Source organism: Mus musculus, chromosome 10, assembly GCF_000001635.26.
Source record: "Mus musculus strain C57BL/6J chromosome 10, GRCm38.p6 C57BL/6J".
Taxonomy (NCBI): domain Eukaryota; kingdom Metazoa; phylum Chordata; class Mammalia; order Rodentia; family Muridae; genus Mus; species Mus musculus.
The window spans coordinates 9,676,427-9,699,902 of NC_000076.6; the positions used below are offsets into that span (position 1 = coordinate 9,676,427).

Genomic DNA, 23,476 nt, shown 5'->3' on the forward strand with positions numbered 1-23,476 from the left:
CCTAGGCCTCTTTTCACTTCGTCTGATCTTTGGGGAAGCAGTTAGAACCTTAAGAAACCTTGCAGGCAGCAACAATTTCCTTTTCACAAAAGTAACACTCAGCTTCACTCTAGAGCCAGACCTGGCCAATACCCTTCCTGAAAGAGTCCTTCTGGGGCCCTACCTGTCTCTAGGCACAACACTAATGATGGCACTGCCCATCCGTGGCTTTAGAGTCGTTCCCCGTGGCTCCAGGACCGTTGGCTGTGGGTAAGGGACTCTCTGTGCCACGTTTCCACTAAATTAGTGAAGCTTAAACCCCTCTTGGGACAGACACTGAGAATCAAACTAACTCTCTCTCTCTCTCTCTCTCTCTCTCTCTCTCTCTCTCTCTCTCTCTCTCTCTCCTTTATGGTCTGTAAAATACCTGATATGGGTGAACCCAAAATGCGTCCCGTATTTCTACAATAGCTGGGGCCTATATGCTGAGTCCCAAGCTCCTGGATCCAAACGTCTCATACTGAAAAATAGCTACCAGGAAGAACCTTCTGTTTGGGAAGAAGAAAGACTACAACGCGGGTAGTCACGGAGCCGTGTCTGCCCGCAGTCCTAGATCACCCGCGTTTCCGTGTTCAGAGACTAGATTATGGTTCTGATCCTGGAGCAAGGCTCTGGGTTACCCCGGACCCTCCCTACCTAGCACGGATTGTAACTTGCCCTCCGTCCCTTGCCAAAGCAAGCTCACAGTGCCCTCTTGTGTCCAAGTGCTGGAATTTTAAGGCGTTGCCCAAGTCCCAAACTTGTTTTGTTCGGCTGAAGGAAGAAGAGGGCTTTATGGTTCCTATTTGCCTTCGTAATGTACAGATAATGCCCTCGCGTGTACCTTTATATCTCAATGCTTTGTCATGAAAACCGTTGGGTTTTGGTGAGGTGGGTATTGCAGTACTTTCAAAACAAGTCTGCTTCAATGGAACAGAAGTTCTCTGTAAATGCTTCTTCGGAAGTTGGTACTATATGCCAGGCATCTGCATTTATGTCTAAGTATATGTGGCTCTTAGAAGTATTATCCGCTATGTTACAAAAAAAGGAAGACCCATGTGTGAAACATTCCCTCCTCGTCTGGTCACTGTAGAGGAAAGGGTAGAGAACTATGAAGACAGAAACTCAGGGACAGGCTTCCAGCCACTGGATTTCCAGCTCCCTAGCCATTGCTAAAGGAACCAGCAGGAAACCTTGGGCTGGTTATAAAAGCAGAGTCTCTTACTTCTGCTGTTTGTGTGGTTAGAAAAGGAAACTTTCAAGCTCTTGAGTTTATTGCCCTGGCTTTTCTTTCTCAACTTGTTTGAAAACTCCAATAACACTACTTAATAGTCCTTTGCTTTCTCAAACACAGCCTCTTTCCCTCGGGAGCTTCAGGGCATTCATTTTGTCTCGTTACTCTTCAGCAAGCCAGTGAGTATTTTTATTTCCATTTTACAATTAAGGAAACTGTATTGGAGGAAGATGAATGGCTTGCCCAAGGTCATATGGTAAATCAGGATAGAGACAAGAACAAGCCTGTCTTGTTGAAGCCCCTCCTCTGCTATAGGCAACAGGGATTCTCCCTTATTTATGATCCGGGCACTGTCCAATTAGGAACTAAAGGATCCTGTGCTCTCGGGAGGGAACAGCTTTTTATGAATTAATCATTTGTTAATCAGTCATAAATAAAATCTCTCTTTTGACCTCTCCTTTTCCTCTCTTGCACACATTTCCCATGCTTGTCCAAGCCTTTGTGTGAAACTGCTGCTCCCAGTAGACTTCATTTATTTCTGAAGTCACAAATACAGAGCTTCTGTGGTCTGTACTCATCTCTGCTTCCTACGGAGGCTCCTGGCTATAGTCCAGAATGAAAGGGCAAAAATAACGATGGGGGAGGGGTAGAGAGTACATGGTTTGGTGGATCGAGTAACTTGCCGCACGGAGTTCAGATCCTGAGTCCAGACATCCCTAGTCTAACTAAAAGGATTTAGGCTGGATGCAAGGGGCTGTAATGCCTGTTCTGGGGGGGTGGGGGGGGGAGAGATCAGAGACAGGTAGAACCCAGGGATAGTTGAGAGCCAAGTGGCAAAGTCCAGGTTCAGTGAGAGACCCTTTCTCATAAAATAAGGTTGGTGGTGATCTGGAAAGTCTCTAGACACTGACTTAGGACCTCCACACGTGTACATACAGCCAATCACCATTTTCACACACACACACACACACACAGTGTGTAATTTTAAGATTTGGAAGCCTTCAGGAGCTACAAGGCCATTCTATAGCAAATACAGAATCCAAATTTACATAGAGAAGCTAGAGGTCCAGGGAACTGAAGTTTGCATGTGTGTCTTACCCACATATGTGACAGAGCCCAGATCTTTTCCTCTTGGGCTTTGTACTGCATTGTCTTCTTTTATGTGGCTATTGTCAAAATTGTATACATTCATCGATGTATACTGAGATACAGTACCAGACACCAAAGCAAAAACCAAGCATACAGTGTTTCTTCATTAACAGGAACTGGAGAGATCTCACCATACAGAAATTTAGCTGCTGGGCTTTAAAAGTTTGCTTGCTTTGCTTTGTTTTGTTTTATTTTGTTTTGTCTATGTGTTCTCCCACTCAAGCACTAACCAGGTCGGACCCAGTTTAGCTTCCAAAAGCAAACACACCCAGAGAGTGTGAAACTGGACCTTGACATTCAGAACTCCACACACACTTTTGTTCTTAAAGTGGCTATCACACTCCTAGTTCTCCTCCTAGTCTTAGCCTTAAAGCACCAAGATAATTCACACCATGAACCTTGACAAATACCTTTTCTTTTTGCAAGCTATTTTGGTGGAAAATGCTTTCTTAGAGTTTTTTTTTTTCATTAAAGAAAAAAATTACAAAAAGTAAACTGCTGATTATTAATTAATATATTATTAGCATAATATACATAATAACAATTAATAATTGTTATTTAATATATTTGGACTCTTTGGTTTGATTGATTCATTGGTTTAACATGGTTTTGTATTTATTTGAAGCAATAACTCTTCTTTAAATGAAAGTTACTGGTAAAATAGATTGGGGAGAAAGTTTCTATTTAAATACCACTTCAGAACTATTTTGCAATGATAATAACTATGGAACATGCAAAGTTAACACTGACAGTCTCAGTGTAATTAATGATAATTATATTCAGGTTTTAAAGTCTAAATACCAAAAAGCAGCTTTGCTGCTCAGTAACTAGATTCAAGGTTGCCAGATGAAAAAAAAAAAAATTTGTTTTGAAATCTTCCTGGTGTTACATAAGGTTCCATACTATTTTACTTAGAAGATAAATGTTCATACCTAATGTGTATAAAAATTAAATTCCATTAACATCTATTAAATGTCAGTCCCCTGGGTGTCTAGCCTTGTAAAAGTCAAGCGTATATAATATTAATCTTAAAATGCTAAATATGTCTTGCCTCTGCTTAAACCATCAGCAGAAAGCATCTAAAAGGGCCTCATGCCACAGGGAGGAAGGGGGATAATGGGCTTGAGTGATGTAACAGGCAATCTGTTCTTCAGTGGCGGCAGTGAGGGGTGGCGTTGGCACCTTAATTGGGGGGCAGGCTGGGTGGGGGTTTCTGTTAACAGGCCTGGGCTGTAGATGTTATATTAATGTGTGACAACATATTTGAAGAAGGGAGCGACAAGGAGCAGTGGGGAGTACCAGCAGGATGCCATTAGATTATGGCTTGCTATTATAACAGGCCTTTCTTTCTTAAAGCAAGGGAACAAAGGGGGTAAAGAATGTTCTGGAATCTTTGGCTTAGAGGTCACCAAGAGGAGAACAAGAGACTATATTTGTCGTAGAGAATAAAAACCCACGAAAGGACTTTCCTTGTCCTATTATCTATCTCCAAATAGTCTACATTTGAAATACACCCCAAAGATGACCCAGAATTTCTTGAGGTAAAAATAATGGTGCAGGGTTCTGCTGGATAGCATGGCAATGCTTGAGAACACCTTTTCTTTTCTTCTTTTTTCTTTTTCAGACTAAGCAAAGTTAACTTAGCACTTAAAAATTAAGTTATGTAACTTCCATCAAGTAAAAGGATATTGATAAAAGCTCTTTGAGGCAAGAGCTTATGTAATCACAACAACAAAATCATTTGACTTCAGCACAAAACAGTTGCTCCCAGGTGAGGGTTTATCTCCAAGCAAGAGTTAGGAAACCTGACTTCTGACCCCAGGGGCATCTGTTTCCCTGAAACATACTCAGTTCCTGGAAACTGGAAGGCACCAAGCTTCTCTTTCTGAAGGCAATGGGACCTTGTGTATTTGCTAGGATATTTTGATTCCTTCTTATGTGGAGTGGAGAACATGGGTGCTGGTCTCACTAATACCATGCTTTTCTTCTCTGGCTATGCACTTGACTCCTTAGTCCTTCCTCTTGAACCACTTTGGGTTTGAAGAATAGGGCCAATAGACAAACATCTTTATGATAAAAATTAGAAACTACTTACAACTGCTGGGCCAGCCTACAGGATGAACGACTCTTAACTGAGGGCCCTGGAGCAAGATCAGATCTTGAGAACCAGATGGTACCCCTCAAGCAACGACAATGATAACAAGCTCTGCAGGACCAAGAAGACTGCCATCAACAGACTCTACTTACCTCTTACCTCCTTGCCTCAGCCGTTCTCTGCTGAAACCTAAAGCCCCTGTCAGTCACAGAGGGACTGCTGATAGAGACCTCTTTATCTGCTCTACCCACACTGGCCATGTGGGTTAAATAACTTCTCTCTGCATCTCACTATTTCCTATCTCTTTAACTAGTGTGTCGAGAATGGGCGGCTGATCTACGCTGTTGGTATTAGCAGAACTGTTAAGGCCCTAGCTTGTCCTGGCACCCCTAGCAAGCTTGCCTCAGCCACTTGTCCCTGATAGACCAATTTGACTGATAGGGATGTTGATTGAGGCTGGTGGTTCTGACCTCTATATAGAAGCCATGACAAGTGCACACCGACCCCCACAGATGATAGATAGATAGATAGATAGATAGATAGATAGATAGATAGATAGATGTAAAATACAATAAAATAGGGAAACATACACTCAAACAAAAGCAAAGGAAGGTGAGCATGGCCTGCTGCCACAAGACTACAACCCCACCTACTCTGGGTGCCAAGGCAGGTAGATCAAAAGTCCAAGGATAGCCTGAACTACAGAGTCCAAGGCCAACCTGACCTTGTGGTTCTCAACCTGCATATCAGATATTTACATTACATCACGATTCATAACAGTAGCAGAAGCTACTGTTATAAAATAGCAACAAAAATGATTTTATGGTTGGGGTCACCATAACATGAGGACCTGAGGGTTACAGCATTAGGAAACACTGGTCTACTAGGTTCTCAGGCTCTTACATGTAAAAACACTCACTGGTGGCCTACCAGACAGTCACAGGCTACTCTAATAGATCCCGCTTTAACACAAGTGCATCACAAACTCTACCGGTTTCTTTGCCTGGCTGGCAGTCCTGAGCTGCGTCACTGAGCAGGCTGAGCAAATCATGTCGAGCAAACTGCTCAGTATAATTCCTGCTTCCGTTCCTGCTTCCAGGTTCCTGTCCTGAGTTCCTTGCTGCCCTTCATGAGGAACTGTAACCTGTAAACAGAAATAAACTCTTTTCTCCCCAAATTTCTTTTGGCTATGGTGTTTTTGTGACAGCAATTTTCAAGTAATAAAAGAAATTTAAAAAAAAATGAGCACAGAGGCTAAATTTGAAAGGGGGACTTTCTTAAATTTTATTGCACTAATTTAATTCTATTCCTGGAAATAATAGAAAATGACTCTAAGGCAATTTCTTTCGTTCGTTCTTTCCAGAAAAATCCAAGTGATTGTGCTTTTGGTTGGTAAAAGGAAGGTGTGAGAATCACCATGGGGGATTTATAAAATATAAGAACTTATAAAGGGGACCTTTTCCTGAAGAGGAAGAAATTTAAGATCTTGTTCTCCAGAAGCCATGTTCTCCAGAAGCGCCACTGGATTAATGGAGACAGGGATTATTATTATTGTTTTTGACAAAAAAAAAAAAAACCTTAGAGTGTACATTAAAATGGAAATCCAACCAGGAAGACACTCGGTGATAAATAAGAGCTCAGTGATAGATTGTGCAACCCTGAATGCATTTATGTTCATACATCTTGCAGCTCCTCGTGGAATTGTGAAGTGGGGGAGGCAGACTCTTTGAAACAAATGATGTGAATGTGTGTGTGTGGTGGAAATTCTATGCCTCTCTTTAATATATGTGCAGCTTCTAAATAGAAAACACACAACACTCCTCTATTCAGAGAAACTCATGTTGAGCGAAAGGAATTAGCTAATAAAAGCAAGCCCAGGGTGGGAAGTCGGGGCACTGATGAGGTGGCTCAGTGGTCAACAGACACCACTGGCTGTTTTTTCAGGAACCACGGCTTGGTTTTCTGTACCCACCTGTGAATTACAACCATCTGTTGCCTCCCAGTCCAGGGGTTTTGACTCCCCTGTCCTCTGTGGGGATCCCCACTCATGTGCACCCTGCACACACACAATTTTTAAAATTTCTTTACCAGTACAGAGTGATCTATAAACAAAATATTTTAATATAATTTGATTCAGATAGATTCTACTTTTCTTAAAACTATTGTATTCTAATTTTTTTTCCCTTCTTGGGGCATTTTGATACAATGAAGTAAAATGGGAGGCTCGGGATGTTTTCAATAATTAAAAGAAAAGTGTTATATATTTGCAGCAACAGCATACGTTGACAGGCTACATTGAAGAAAGATGTCAGACCCACCCTGCAATCTCTGGTTGGTTTCATTCTGACCTTGTGGTACTGGGCACTGGTCCTCCTGCTATGCACCTCCGTGGCTATGATGATCAGCCACTGATTCCCCTACCCCAGCAATCATGGGCCTCAGCTACCCTGAGCCTCTTCCTTTGGCCCTCTTTGGTAGAACCCCATCCTGAATTTTCAAACTTCTCTTATTATGCTTCTTTCCCTTGTAACTCAGAGACTCGAAGAAGGAATCAAATGCTACTCTGTCCCTAGAACATCTCTTTTGTTTTGAATCCAAAGTTCTAGATTTCCTACGGAGCAGATAAATATGAACATCTCACGACCAATTAAGTCCACAAACCAGAATTGTAATTAGCTTCTTCTGTTTTCTATATATTCAAGTCAACAGCCATGGACCATATCCCTGCGCTGTGCAGGGGAGGGACTGCTCTCTTGATAATAAAAGTTGAGGATGCTCACTTGCTGCTCCTGATAACTTGTGAACTGAGAGGAATCACAAAGCACAAGCATCTAAATACCAAAGAAAACACAATGGGGATATGCCTAGCTAGTTTTAAGAATAAAAGAGTTCAGCAGCCAGCCTGGGAGGCACAGCGCGTGTTGCAGCGTCAGGCTTGGCCCTGAAAGGAAGGCTGTGTGCAGCAGCCAGCGATCCGGCTTGGCCATAGCAGCGGCGCCTCTGAAAGTGTGCATCTTGGGTTCCGGGAACTGCGAATCAGCTGTTGCAAAAATCATTGGAAGCAACGTGAAGAACGTGCAGAAGTTCTCCTCCACCGTAAAGATGTGGTCTTTGAAGAGAAGGTGAACAGGAGAAAGTTGACGGACATAATATCAACAATGACCACGAAAGACGTGAAATATCTCCCAGGACACAAGCTGCGAGAGAACGTGACCACTGTCCTCATCATCCCTACCAGTCCCTTCTCAAGATCTCACAGGCAGGGAACCCAAGAAGGCCCTGGGGATCACTCCTGTCAAGGGCTCTACGCCCTTGATGAGGCCCCAACAGCTGAAGCTCATCGGCTTTTTTTTTTTTTTTAGCTCATCTGCTGAAGCTCATCTCCGACATCCCCAGAGAGAAGATGGGAATTGATACCTGTCTTAGTCAGGGTTTCTAGTCCTGCACAGACATCATGACCAAGAAGCAGGTTGGGGAGGAAAGGGTTTATTCTGCTTACATTTCCACACTGCTGTTCATCACCAAGGAAGTCAGGACTGGAACTCAAGCAGGTCAGGAACTCAAGCAGGTCAGGAAGCAGGAGCTGATGCAGAGGCCATGGAGGGATCTTTCTTACTGGCTTGCTCAGCCTGCTCTCTTATAGAACGAAGACTACCAGCCCAGAGATGGTCCCACCCACAAGGGGACCTCCCCCCTTGATCACTAATTGAGAAAATGTCTTACAGCTGGATCTCATGGAGGCATTTCCCCAACTGAAGCTCCTTTCTCTGTGATAACCCCAGCTGTGTCACGTTGACACAAAACTAGCCAGTACAATATCCGTGTGCTGATGGGGGCCAACGGCGCCAGTGAGGTTGCTGCGGAGAAGTTCTGCCAAGGGATACAGACCAGCCTTCTCGCCAAAGAGCTGCTGCAGGTGTCCAACTTCTGAATCACTGTGGTAGATGATGCTTCTTGCCTCAGGGATTTGTGTGACAAAGAGTCAGAAAGTCATCACTCCAAGTGGTGTCCCCAGTCAGCGGGGGCATTGTACTCCTAAGAAAGAGTTCCTGGGCCTCAAAAATGGCCCCTCTGATTCACTATGCCGTTGCCAAACATTTTATAAGAGACAAGTGTCCTGGAGGCTCCTGGCTATCCCAGATGGACGCTGAAATGGCCAGGTGAGTTTGGCCATTCTTGTTGCCTGCCTCTTCACAGAGGCGGGCAGGGGGCTATGGGGGAGGCTGGATGCTAGGAACCTGTCAAGTTAATAAGTCCCAAACAGACTATGAGAAGGTTTTTGCTTTTGTTTTTGTTTTTGTTTTTGTTTTTGTTTTTTAAACTAGACTATTAACCACGATGTCTAGAGAATACTGCTATAGAGTGGAGTGACTCTCACTCTCCACAGGAATTCAGGATGACTAACTCCTGTGAGAGTTTATACTATGTATGTAGCCTGGGCTGGCCTTGAACTTGTTACCTTCTTGCCTCTGTCTCCTGAGTGGCCTGAGTTTGGCAGTTTCTGATCTTTCTGAATCCCTGAGTGAGTCAGCTTTCAGGAGACAGGGTCAGGCACAGACAAGTGGATGTCTCCCTCACTGAAACGCACACTATATGAAGTGGGCGCTTTGGATGCTAGAATTAGAACACAAAGGATTTTATCTTTATTTAAAAACCAGGCATCCATGGGAGTGGAAAGAGCATACAGAAGCCAGTATCCTGTGCTTTTAACTTGTGAGAATTTTCATTTCCTCTCCCTCCCCCTGGGTTTGGTAGTTCCCACCCTACTCAACATCACTTATATAACTGAAAATGATTGTAAGATAAATTCTATGGGAATTTTTTAAACTATCCAAGAAGACTTTTAGAGCATTGTAAAGTTCCATACCTAAGGCACACAGCAGGCTGAATATTCCCGTTTTCATAATGATGTTGTCAATCAATTTTTTCTTGCCTCCTGATAAGCCTTAAAGAAAACAAAACAACAACAACAAAAAAAAAAAAAAAACCAAACTCAACAACTCTGTACCTATGTAACGAGAGTTACTTTTTAAGATATCCAAAGGGCTGAGAGTGACCATGGTGCCTACACTGTAGTACAGTGCAGGATTGTTTTGTGTCTTGCATCCTCATTTACATTCACCTTCTCTCTGGCCTTGTACTGCCAGGCCCTTCCTTCCCTGTAGGAGGACCAGCAGTCTCAATTAATCTGGACCCCCAAGATCTCTCAAACACTGGACTACCAAACAGACAGCATACACCAGCTGACATGAGGCCCCCAATACACATACAGTAGAGGACTTCCAGGTCTGTGTTCATTCAGAGATGATGCTCCTAACCCTCAAGAGACTGAAGAGTCCCAGGGAGTTTAAAGGTCAGGTGTGCTGGGGGGTGAGGACATCCAGGAGGAGACAGGAGTGGTGAGAAGGAGGTGTGGGATTGGAATGGGGCAGAGAATGGAATATGGAGTATAAAAAAATTAATTAATTTAATTTTTAAAAACCAAAAAACTACTACTACTAATAACAACAACAATAATAATATAATAAGTAATAATAATATGAAAAAAAAAAACCTAAGCTCTTGCCTTGCTACTCCCTTCTCCACTGAAGTTTTGGAAAAATCTCTGGAAACCCAGCCCTGGGGCCTAAACCTGCCTTCTGGTGTTTTCACAGCTGTGAAGGACTAAGGAGGGCGCTGTGGTAAGATTGCTCATTTTTGTTTTTTGGTTTTTTTTTTCCTGCCACTTCTGATTGGCTGGCCTCCTACTTTCATATATACTGTATTTTCTTTCGAACTGTAAGTGGATGTAAAGTGTAAAGGCTTGGTTTAGTAAACACAACCCCTCAATCCTGTGAAAAGAAAAGAAAAGAATAAAGAGTTCAGTGCGTATGATGGCACACACCTTTAATGTTACCACTTGGGAGAGAGAGAGACAGATGAATGTCTATGAATTCTAGACCAGCCTGGTGTACATAGTAAGTTCTTGGCTAGCCAGGACTATGTAGTGATGCCCTGTCTTAAAAACAAAAAACAAACAAACAAACAAAAAACAATACTGAAGATCTGATGAATTGAATGCATTAATGAGTGAACCAATGAAGAACAATGGGTGGTGGGTAGCAGCCAGTGCATGCTAATTAGTCTGGTTGTAGTCTGGATGTAGTGATGGATGTTCTAACTTGTGGTTTTAGCCTAGATATACTAATGAATGTGAAGAGAATGTAAAATTACTTTAGCAAGTATAATGATATTCCAAGTATAATGCATGTATTTCATATTGGTGTTAAGTATATACATATGCATGTTGGTAGAGAGAAGACTGTATCATCACTAGTGACAGATACGACATCAAGACTTGCTAACAGGTTCAACAATTCTACCACAGCATATGTATCCTTTCAAAGGTCATCCAAAAGGGTGTAAAGATGTTCACGGTCATGTCACTTATCACGTCACAATAACAGGATCTTGGAAGGCACCCATCATTCAGACTTGGAAGAATGGACAACTAAAATCATGATAGGGCATAGTATAGAACAGTGTGCAGCAGTTAGCAGTGTGCTCAGAGCACACTAAAGAAGGAATTGGGAACTTGGCCCCTCTTTTTCAGAGCTGATGGAGAATGGGTTAGCTTGGCATTCCTAGTTATGGCTAGTCTCTGCTTAAGATAGATGAGTGGAGAGATAGAAGCTGCTATGCTTCCAATTTACCCTTCATCTCAAAGAGTGGTTAAGAAACCAGACCAAGCCAAGCCTTCAGATCAAGGATCTATATCTACAGCTGAAAATCACGTGGACAGGTTGTAATGTTTCATCTCACTATGATCATGAAATCCTGTTTATCATCACAAACTCAGCTCTTGGAGAAGACCTCTCTAGTATCTACCTTCCTCACTGTTTATCAGTATGTACCCCTCAGCCTAACCATGTACCTAGCATACAGAACTGGAGGTTTTGGGAAATGTTCAAAATGCTGTGCATATTGGATTTTCTCTGGCTTGATGATTCTGAATCTCTGTAGTTGTATGGTACAGGGCAAGTTATTGAAGCTTCCAAGCTGGGGAATTTCCTCTCTAAAATGAGTTGACACCTGTAGTAGGGTGCTTCGCATGCTTGTTGGAAGAACAAAATTAGATAGTTGGATTAAAACACATAGCTTCATAAATATCAATGAAAGTAACACACTTTCTTCAACAAGGCTACACCTCTTAATCCTTATCCTTTCAAAGAATGCCACTTCCTGGTGACTAAGCATTCAAATATATGAGCCTATGAAGACTCTTATTCAAATGTCAACATCATGCTTCAAACTGCAGGATATCTTGGAACCAAAACTAAAACTGGGAAGAAAATTTGGCTCAAGGTGTTGGCTTTTCATGTTTAAAGTTTTTAAATAATGACAAGGAATGGTAAGATGGCTCAGTGGGTAAAGATGATTGGCCAGGAAAGTCTGGTAACCATAGTTTAATACCCAGAACCCGCATGAAGGTGGAAGGAGGCAACTATCCCCACAAAATTACCTTCACACACACACACACACATACATACATACACACACACACAAACACACCAGACACACACATACATACAAATAAATAATACATTTTAAAATAACAGCATAAAATAGCAGGAGCAATATTTCATTGAAAAGTATATATACTGGAGTAATAGAAAAAAAAATCCGCTTTGTTATTTTTGGATAATTGTTTTTCCCTAATGATCAAACTCACCTAGAGAGAAGGTAACAAAACTGTTAACAGTGTTCACTTTGGATGGCAAGCCAATTAGTAAATTTTAATTTCTTGTTTACAATGACCATGTCTGTACCTGCTGCTGTAAACAACCATAAACAGATGCTCAGTGTTCATGCTCTCTCTCATGATCTTTTCCAGGAAAGTTTCCTCTGATTATCATCTCACAGTTTAGTAGAGGGACTGCAGAGATGGCCCCGCAGTTAAAAGCACCGGCTGCTCTTCTGAAGGAGCCAGTAATGTATTGTGTTATTATTTGAAAATGTGTTTATTTGTGTGCATTTGTGTGTGCCTGGTATAGAACCCTCTCTCTCCCTCTGTCTCTCCTTCTATCTCCCTGTTTCTCTATCTCTGTTTCTCTCTCTCTCTCTCTCTCTCTCTCTCTCTCTCTCTCTCTCTCTCTCTCTGTGTGTGTGTGTGTGTGTGTGTGTGTGTGTGTGTGTGTGTGTGCACACTCAACCTTGTGAGGACATTCCACCTCCTCACAACATGCCTGTAACTCCATTTCCAAGGGTCTTCTGGCCTCTTCCATTGGCACCAGGCATATGCATGGTTCATAGACATACATGCAAACAAAAGACTCATACACATAAAATAAAAAACTGTAAAGACTTTAATTTGAATAGAAAAAAAGAAACAAGGACGAATTCTTTAGATAGGAGCTGTGAGCTGAGCAGGGTTGGCCTTGATTCCAGTGTCCCAAGGGGCTTAATAGTTCTTCTCTCTGTATTTTCTTTTTCTGTTGTTGTTTTTTCCAGAGCATGGGCATTCCAGGGAAGGGGTGTGCTTCTGGAAGCCCAATTTATCCAAAGTCAATGTGTTATACAGAAATATATAAGAAGAAAGACTCTGCTGAGAGACTGGAGTACCCCGACACTGAAGAGTTCACTAAGGGCAAAGGTAACAATACTGTGTGCATGCCCCCCAGCCAGGAAGTCACAGAAGCTGGTCTGAACTGATTCAGCTACCTTTGGCTATTACTGTCTACTGTATCTGTTGGGGGGCATTGCTGATCGATCTGGAGTGACCACCTGTATTTATACCCAGCTGAAGTCAACCACCGTCTTTACTCTTCTTTATTCTTCTTTGCTTCCTGTTTTGGGGGTGGAGTTAGTCTAATCAAAAGGGACACTGATGCTGGGTAAGGTGTATGTCTTCTATCCCAGCGCTTGGGAGGTAGAAACACGAAGATCTGAAGCCCAAAGCTAGAATCATCAGTGGGATGAGTTCAAGACCAAACTGCTCTAACATGAGACTGTCTTAAAATGTGTAGGTGGTGACCAGAGGACCTATAATCTCGAGTATCTATCTATCTATCTATCTATCTATCTATCTATCAATTCTAAAATATGAAGCCTATTGTGCCTTGCTACCTAGAGTGAAATCTGTTGACAATTTATTTATGTTGTAGGGATTTGCAATGATTATCTATGAATTGGGTGAGGTTATTTAACTATAAGACTATACCAAGATTTGTCAACAATGGAAATTTGAGTCTTTTTTATTCTGAATGTAAATCTCTGTGGTTTTATACTGTTTTAGAGGGTTTTTTTGGGTAACACCATAAGAGTGTAATGGTATGTTAGGACTTCTATAATAACCCCTGAAATGATTTTAAGAGGATCTAATGACTGGCATTTGGCCAGTAAGTAGGAGAGTTCGATACCCTGTATTGAATGAAGTATGTCCTTTGAGCCCCTGTATGAAAGGCTTGTTCCTCAGCTACTAATGCTCTTGAGAAGTGAGTATATCAAAAAATGTTTTAACTTCAACAATGGACTCATGCATTGATAAATTCATAGGTGAATGGACAATTAGTAGAAAGAATGTACTTGGAAGAAGTAGGTTGAGGTGGGGGTGGGGCACTTTCAGTGGCACCTCTTTTGCTATAATAAACAGCACTACCAAAATCACTTGTAGAAAGCAACTTGGAGGAAAAAAAACTACAAAGCAACTTGAAGAAAACAAAGAGTGGAGGTATTTTAGTTTACAAGTTGTAGTCCATCACCAAAGGAAGCCAAGGCATGAAGTTAAGGCAGGGACCTGGAGCAGGAACGGGGATCAAACCATGAAGAAATGCTGCCTATTAGCTTACCCCCTCTGACTTGCATACACCATATACCTATAGATGGAACTGGCTACAGAGGAGTGTGTCCTCATACATCAATTAGGAATTAAAGAAATGTCTTACAGACCTGGCCACAGGCCAGTCTGAATGAGAAAATTCATTACTGTCGCTCCCTCTTCCCAAGTGATTTTTGCCAAATTGACAGCTGACGCTAACAGTGAATGTTGATTACTTTCTGTCCCTGGGATAAAACACCATGACCAAGGCAACTTACAGAAGAATGAGTTTATTTGGCCCGTGGTTCTAAGGGGTTAGAGTCTATGGTGGTGTAGACAGTTGGGCAGCAGGGGCAGGCACGGCGGCTAGAGCAGAAAACTGACATCTCATTATCTTGAGTTGCAAGCACAAAGCAGAGAGAGAAACCTTGAAATGGTGAGGCTCTTTAAACTGTCCAAGTCCACTTCCTCTGAAATACTTCCTCCAACAGGACTAATTTTTCTACACCTCCTGAAACAGCACCACCAAATGGGGACTAAGTGTTCAAAAACATGAGCCTTTGAGAACAACCTCATTTAAACCACTACAGGGGCATGCCTGAGAAGGTTATATCTTATCTCAGGACTCTTCGCCTCCTACTCTCTGCTCATGTATGCCATGCAGAGAGCCAGTTTATTCCGCTTTATGTTCTCTACCCTGACGTTTGGCCTCACAAACCATGAAGCCAAGTAACTACCCACAGACGAAAAGCTCTAAGGCTATGGTCCAGAATAAATCCTATTTCCTTAGCTTGTTCCCTTGGCAATTGATCACAGCAATGCAAAGCTGTCTCACACAGCTACAATGCTCCATAGTATTTGTCACAGACCCTTTACTTTCTGCTGAATGTATTTAATTAAAGCTGTACGTGTACTAATAACTCAGTAAAACTCTAACTGTATTTCCCTAGTGAGTAATGAGATTGCCTGTATTTTCCTGTGTTTGAATCTTTTTGTTTAAAACACAGACATTTTGCCCATCTTGTTTAATTATGTTACTTTTAATATGCATACAGATATCTATAAAACATGTTCTTATTAAGATACATATCTGCTTTTATTTGTATTTTCTTGCATTTTACTCATCGCCATGTTTATAGTTTTTGATGCACATGTCTTAAAATCTCTTATAAATTTATTTCTAACTGTTTCATGTTAGTGTTGTTATTGTGCTTTGAGTCGATTTCATGATCATTTTTTGATAGTCAAAAGAAAAGAGTCATTTTTACAAATGGCTTGCTAAGAACATACAGGGCTGGACCTAGGCCTCCTCGCACATATATAGCAGATGTGCAGCTTGACCTTCATGTGGATTGTGAACAACTGGAAATTGGACTGTCCCAAAAGCTGTTAACAGTACATGGGATACGTTCTTCTAACTGGGCAACCTTGTCTGGCTTCGGAGGGAGAGTATGTGCCTCACAGAGACTTGATGTCCCAGTGTGGAGGAATAACTCCCCCACCCCCCGGACTCAATGGAGAAGTAGAGAGGGGATGGGAAGAATTTTTGGAGAGGGTGACTGGGAGGGGACAGTAAGTGGGGTATAAAGTGAATTTTTAAAAAATAATAATAAATTGACTTGCCACCCTGCTAAACTCACTTAATGGTTTAAGAAGGTCACATTTTTTTATGGCTTTCCCAGAACTTTTATGTGAGTGCTTTTGCTACCTATGACTAAGCAAGACTTTAGAAGTCTATGAATTTCCTTTCCTTTTCTGGCGTGATTGCTCTGGAGATCCTGTGGCATCTCCATCCAGTATATGGTTGAATGTGAGTGGAGAGAGCCGATATCATTTATGCCTGCTGTGGGAGGCCAGCAGAGGCCTGGGTTCCCTGTATCTTTGGAACTAGGTTCAGTCTCTTTGCAGACTCTGCCTTCTCCTTCCACCTTAGACCCAGGCAACTCTGGGCTGCAAGCTCATGCCCACCACCTCGTCTATGTCCGTCTCCTTGAGTGGCCATGAGGCCGGCACCCCCAACACTGCTCCTCAGACTTTCTAGGAGTAGCAGTGCCACAGTGCTGGGTGGATCCACCATCCAGTGACCAAACTAACTGTCCGTGTTACTTCTGTATTGGTTCCGTATTGATCCGTGTCCCCCAACAGGGGTGATTCCGTTGCGATGTGCCAGCCCACCTCCCCTCTGTTCAGTATCCTCTGGCTTTTCCCTCACCTTGGTAGAAACCAGTATGGACTTTTGGATCTGACTGGACATCACTGTGTCCACCATCTCAGCAGCTTTCCGGCTTCCTCGCTCCGCTGAAGGACTCAGGGAGGATGCCCCTGCAGATGTTCATTCATGAAAGGCATGCAAACACTCCTCAGAGCCACTGTACGTGCTACCCTTGTCTGGAATGTTCTGCCCTCAGCTCTCCATGGAAATTTCTGCCTTCACACCTTTTCCTTAGTTTTTTTCCCTTGTCATCCTAATTACATTGTTAAACAAATAGAAATATGTAAATTTTACTTGGTTCTCAATGTTAATTTTTCTCCCTATAGAAAATTATTAACTTTTAATTATTAAATTAATAGAGAAATATTATTAACTTATTATCACTGAACTTAAGTTAACATTTAATGAAGCAAGTAGAGATTTGGGGGAGCTAGGGTTTGAAAATGATCATTTTGTGTGCTACTATATAACTGTAGCCTTGAACACTGAAATGTGGTAAGTGTTTGATGAATAGTTTGGGAGCGAATGAAGGTATAACCAACAATAGTGCATTTATTTTGGGTTGTTTTGTCAGTTTGAGAGATAGTCTTGCTATAGAAAACAAGGTGGCTTTGAACTCCTAATCTTGCCTCAGCTGCCCAAGTACCAGGATTTTAGGTTTGTCCACACCAGACTTATCACTGCTTTTTTTGTTTGTTTTGCTTTGTCTATTGATTTATTGTTTGTTTGTTTGTTTGTTTTTTAAATGAGCAGTAGTGATATGTTTGGCAGAGAAATTTACAAGGTATTTCTAGGAGTACCAAGTTTATGCTAAAGAGTTTGCACGATTTCGGCAAATTTTTGGTAAAGGAAAGATTCGGTGAAGTGCATTAATAGCAACATTACCCAATTATTTTGAAATCCACATACAATATAATTTAAAAAAAAAACACTTACTAGGGTTTTCAAAGGGCTCTATTTGAGCTATTTGGTTCTCTTGCTCTGTTCTACGGACTTATTTTGCTTTTTTTTTTTTTTTTTTTTTTGGAATATTCAGTGCCTCTTATGTTTACAGATTTACAATGGAATGGTTCCAGCAGCCTCAGAGAACTGTGAGATACCATGAGAAGTGATGTCGTTCTTACTAACTCTTTGTCCCATTTTTCTAATTTATCTCTGTCATTTCTTCACTCCCAGTTTAGCGTCCCACATTTCACACCCTTCTGCCTAGAACGGCGCCTGGACCCTCTAGATAAACTGGCAAAGAACGAGGCACTGCCGTGTGGGCTCCTGAGGATGGTTGCATTAAAGCTGCAGCATAAACTTAGAATATTAACAAAGACAAAATAGCAGATTCAATTATAGATGTGGAAGCCCTCTGAGACAGCGTGAGGAAAGGAAGACAAAGAAACATTAAGTCTTAAAATAATAAGAGTATGAGTATTTCACAGTACAAAGCGCTTTAGAGAGCTTTATCTTTTGTAAGACTCATTCACTCGAAGCTTTGAAATAAGTATTTTTTTTTTCTCCCTCTCCCTTTCAAGACGTGGAAATCACGGCTCAGAAGAGCTGCCAATCAGCTGCGGCCATGTACTCGCAACGTGCCAAAGGAGCCTGTTTTCCATTGCTCTAAATCCAATGCTGCTCCAGCTGTGTTGAGTTAACGTGCTAATTGGTTCTTGATCAAAAATTATTAGTCCACTTGAAACAAACAGAGTTTGTAAAGCATCCCAAGGGCTCAGGTATACAGGAAGGGACAACAAAAGCCCGTAGATGGGAGCTCTCCCATAATGCTTTTGAGCGAAAGGAAATGGGTGAGATACAGAAAGAAAAGCCAAAGATCACTGTCAAAATAAATAAACAAAATTTAACTATATCTTTTAAAATTATATTTATATATTTATTTGTTGATTAGGGCGTGGGTTGTCGAAACACCCTTATGAAAGTCAGAGGACAGCTGGCAGGAGTCTGTTCTTTCCTTCTACCACGTGGGTCCTGGTGGGACACAAGTATTCGGACTCTGCTACCTGCTGAGCCATCTTGCCAGCCCCATTGGTAAATTCTTAAAAAGTCAACATAAAGCAAAGCAAAAATGGAGACATTGAAGAAGCAGAGGAAGTATCAACGGAAATAAATGAACTCTCCAAGTGCTGTTGGTGTGTCCGTGAAGCCATAGTGGACAGACTTCTTCTGGGTTGAAGACCTTTGCCTGTACTCAAAGGGATGGTCTTGTTACAAAAGATACAAGAAGTTAAAGTGGACCTTCCTGGTGTTTGGTTGTCAAACTGTCCTGATTGCTTCGCCATCCACCACACTGTTTCTTTATAGCAGTCTTGCAAAATATTTCAGAATTTATGTTTTATATTAAAAAGGTATTTGATTGCTGTTCAGCTACCCCAACAAAGGTCAATACTCAAGGAAATATTTGACCCCAATTATAAATTTAGATACAAGCAGAGTTTTGAAAATGAAGACAGTTCTTATATGATGGAGACATATTTCATGAATAAACATCTTGTGAATTTTTAAAAGTACAAGAAAATTAATATCTTATAAAAAATAAACGAGCAGATCCTACTGTGGTGGTTAAGTCATATACAACAAAACAGCTTTACTTCTTTAATATTTCAGTGGACAAACTGCTCTAGTAGATAGTCATGAAAATTAAATTAAATTTAATATTGTGTTGTGAAACCGTTTGTAATAGAAATGAAGTCTTAGTATATATATATCGAAGAAGAACTGGGTTTATTTCCAATGTTTCAAAACAGAGCCACATAAATCAATTATACTCAAGGATAAATTACTCATTTGTATTCTAAGCTTCTGTATTTTATAACAACCTGATTAGATTTTGAGTATGAGTTTTAAGCTGGACAATCTACAAGATGGTAGAAATGTAATACTTGAACTGTTTAAAATTTTTTTCTTGAATATTTTGTCCTCAGGCTTATATCACCACAAGATATCTTAATTCATAATAATTTGTAGAACTAACATAATGTTTGTAAATGTTTATAAGTCATTTGAGTACATTATCCATTTGCATATGTTTGTATATCTGCTAGGAAAACAAGAAAATCTCTCATACGCATAATAAAGATGGCCTGTGAAGCCATTTTCTATGTCCAAAGTAAAAAACTAGATTTTAAAATGAATATTTGTGTCTTAAAATGGTAGATACCGAAAAAGGAGCTTCTTCCATCTGTATCTTCTGGTCACTCTTATCTGTAGGTAACACTCTTCTTTCTATTGATCTAATACATTTTAAATAATCGGGAGACATCTGTAAGAGCCCTGCCAGCAAGGGGTCCTCAGGGCCTGAAATGCTTTCTTAAACCCTTTCATAACCTCTCGTGATTTTTTTAAGCATGAATGGCTTCTGCTAAGGTTTTAGCATAATTTTGGATTGAAAAAGCAAACTTTTATTTTTCTCAAAATACTCATGATCTTCTGGCGAAGCAAAATAGGTCTTTTAAGGTTTTATATTCAGGAAAATCTGTTAGATGAATTCACAGACTTTCCCAAAATGTCCTTTAGGTGTTGACCACAACTCATTTAAAGATTTTTTTAAAATTCAGACTGTCTTAGGCTATCATTTTATATTGTTTATGAAGATCCTGTTACTGCAGTAATATATCCTAGAGGCAAGCTAATTAAGTGCCTTTTTGATTTGAGCAAAGTGAAAGCAGTTAAAGAGGGTAGAGTCTAATTTGTTTTTTAAAGTTAATGGAGCCATAGACTGGCTGAAAGGGAGGTGCCAAGGAGAGAGGCAGTGAGGACAGAGAACAAAAAGACCCCGCCCCCGGTTGGGTTCCCTCCTTTGTCAGAGAGGAGAGGAACCCTTGTTAATTAGGACCCGTTCATAAATCTGCTTCAACCTAAGTGCCCAGTAGCCCAGGATAATGGAATGAAAAACAATTTAAATCACATTAGTAGCTAGGAACCGAGTAATGTATTTCCTGCATTCTCATCTCCATGGGTCCTCTTACTTCAAGGCTACAACTTGCTCCTGCATCTTCAGTCATCAGAAGAGACACACTTGGGCTACAGTTATTCTCACGTGAAGCCTCTCAGCAGTAAACAGCACTTCCTTCAGGAAAGGCCCCCCCACCCTCCAATGCTTGCTACTGGCGTATGGTGTGGTTTTTGAAGGGCTTTAAAAATATTGAATCTGCTGATACAATCACACACACACACACACACACACACACACACTCTTAGGTAGCATTTTAGTTTTAGGTAGTGTTTTTGTGATCTCTGATCACTGAAACAATTCTTTCAAAGAAATCAAAATAATTACTTAAGACTAATAAACAAAAAGTATAAAATACTTTCAAATCTAAAACTGTTATTTTTACCTCCAGGCTCCATTAGAATCAGAATAAGGAGAACAACAACAACAATCCCTATGAAATTCTCACTTTTATAACAATTGTTACTTATACAGGTATAGTTATATATCTTAACTCACTTATATAGATATAGGTATTGTCACTTCTACAGTATTTTAAAGTAGAATTTAAATAGTCACCAATCAAGTGCATACCCCACCCAGGTGTCAGAACTCTAACTTTCTCAGGGAAAATAAGTAATGCAGGTCAGAGGAGACCTGAGTTTTGGAGTAGAGTCATTTCATCCTTGCACTTAGAAGGTTTAGAGATGTCTGCAGATGTTCACTGAGTGACAACATGAGATAGAAAAATGTTAAAATAAAATCTTAACAACAACAAATACCAATTGAGGATCCCACACAGTTAGGAATCACTGTACTTGTGGGACTGTAAAAGGTAGTGTGGTCCGGGTTGGGCTAAGGCTAGAAGCCCCGGAGACCCTGAAGGGACGGTAGGAGCTTTGCCGGATCCCGGGCAACAGGCCCCTATCACCAGCAGCAGCCCCCCATAGATTTGTGGCCATCATTCATGTAAGGGCAACGCCCCAAGCCCCTCCACATGTAGAGGATATGACCTGTGGTCACGTAGGCTCAAGATAGAGATTTTAATGAGGTAGGTAAAGACCTGGAGGGCTTAGCCAATACGCTTTCCTTCCCAGACACTCCTCCTTGCAAAATGTATTTAATCTCAGGCCCACCCTGAGAATTGGGGTATGGTTTTACACATACACTTACCACCATGACAATAAAGGTCTTAAAAACATGGACTGCCTCTTTTCATCATCTAGGGAGCCATGGAGAAGACCTTCGCCTACAGAGCCACGGCAGTCTAGTCTACTGTAAAAGGCCTCTCTGCACTCCAGACATGACTGCAACCAAGCTCAAGCCCACCACAGCTAACAAGCCAAGGACCCTCCCGAAGGACCAGCTAGAGTTCCCTTCTCTTCCACCCCCATGCCCCAGGACAGATCCAGCCTGCCTGTCCCCACTTCCACTCTGTTCTCAGCTCTTTTTTGACTCCCAGCGGTGCCTGGGTGTCCAAGAGCCTGAGAACCAGACGGCCTTGGCCTCATCGCAAGGCCAGGAACCCACAAGCCAACTCCAGCTGTCTTTAGCCTCAGACTGCGCTTCCCCACCCCGGGAGTGGTGTCCCTGGGCTTCCCTATGGCCCAACACGTGCCCAGCAACAGCCCAGCGACAGCCCAGCAGGGATAAATAAGTGCGGTCCTGCCTTCTGGAACAGCCGTGCCCTGTGGTAAAGCAGACTCAGGAATCAGCCACATAGCCACGTGTAGCAGAAACATCAGCAGGGATGATCTAGTCTCCCATCATTTTCCAAAGCTGAAATTTGGAAGGAAGGGAACAAATAAAAGACTTACCACAGGTCATGTTGTATCAAATCCAGAGCCTTCTAGTTTCATTGGGAGGTGGTAAAGAGATATTCATTTGATTTCATATCAGGTAACACTACCAAAAAAAAAAAAAAAAAAAAAAAAAAAGTAGGGAGTTTGTCACAATGTAGGATTGAGCTGATAAGGACAAAATGATTTTAAAAAATACAAAAGAGAACATCAACATCATGGGAATGTAGAGGAGTTGTCTGTGATTTTGCCAATCTCTGGAATCCACTGAGCTGTGATCTAAAGAGCACATATAATGTAATCAGAGTGGACATTTATAAAGTTTACCCTCCCATGAACTGAATCTAACAAAGTACCATGACCTCAGAATTGGAGTACAGTCGCTACACTTGTGTCGCTGTGGTAGAAAATCGTATGGTAGAAAACATTGCGGCTCACGGTTTGGAATGTCTTCGTGAATCCCGGTGGGGGAGGCGTGGCACGGCAGCTCAGCAGAGCTCAGTGATGGAGCAAGCAGAAAGCTATTCTCCTCATGGTGAATCAGGAAGCAGACCGAAAGGTCAGAGCCAGGGACTGTGTGTACCTGTCCCTCAAAGGCTGGACCCAGATAACCCACTTCCGCCAGCTGGGCCCTATCTCGTAAAGGCTCCAGGATCTCCCTAGACAACCCTATCAGCGGGAAAAGGCATGTGCAAACACATGAGCCTGTGGGAACAAGTCAGACTGAAGCCACGGCGCAGGGTAAAACAGAAGTGGTTCTGAGTGGCAAGAAGAAACCCAATTGTCCTTGCCAAGTGTCCTACTAAGACATCGGCATCGAGGGAAATTCGAAACCCATGCTCCCTGTGTAGCAATAAGCAAAACGAAACAGCAAACACGTGCCCACGACCTTAGTTCTAGCTGTCTATGGGTTTGCAGTTTTCCCAAGGTCCCGGCCGAGGTAAACTCGAGTCTCCTTGGAACAGCTTCAAACTAAGTCTGACACAAGTCCTGCAATTGAAGTCCTGAGAGAGGAAATTGGGGACAGTGATAGGTCTGGGTGCTGTTGTGTTAACAGTAGACTCTGTTTTTAAAAGTAGTTAGTGATCCAGAGCAAAATTAAAACAACCTCCTATTCATTTCTGCTCTCCCAGCCTCAGACAACCACTGGTCCTTTTGCTGCTTTCAAAATGTTGTATGGTTGGAATAAAACACTGCATCTCCTTCTCATATTGCTTCCTTTTAGTAACGTGTTTAAAG

The 23,476-nt window shown here is 41.7% G+C and overlaps 2 long non-coding RNA genes across 2 annotated transcripts; one reads left to right on the forward strand and one right to left on the reverse strand.

Annotated features, from left to right (window-relative positions):
• The first annotated feature begins 8,295 nt into the window (after nucleotides 1-8,295).
• Gm6150 (predicted gene 6150) lies at nucleotides 8,296-15,483 on the forward strand. The gene is made up of 4 exons (NR_038036.1): nucleotides 8,296-8,656; nucleotides 10,151-10,177; nucleotides 12,370-12,464; nucleotides 12,987-15,483. It is a non-coding gene; the product is annotated as a predicted gene 6150 (long non-coding RNA).
• A 2,931-nt stretch (nucleotides 15,484-18,414) lies between these two features.
• Nucleotides 18,415-22,788, reverse strand: Gm31471. The gene is made up of 3 exons (XR_380111.2): nucleotides 22,676-22,788; nucleotides 22,256-22,343; nucleotides 18,415-18,692 (listed from the first exon to the last, which is right to left on the reverse strand). It is a non-coding gene; the product is annotated as a predicted gene, 31471 (long non-coding RNA).
• Between the last annotated feature and the right edge of the window lie 688 nt (nucleotides 22,789-23,476).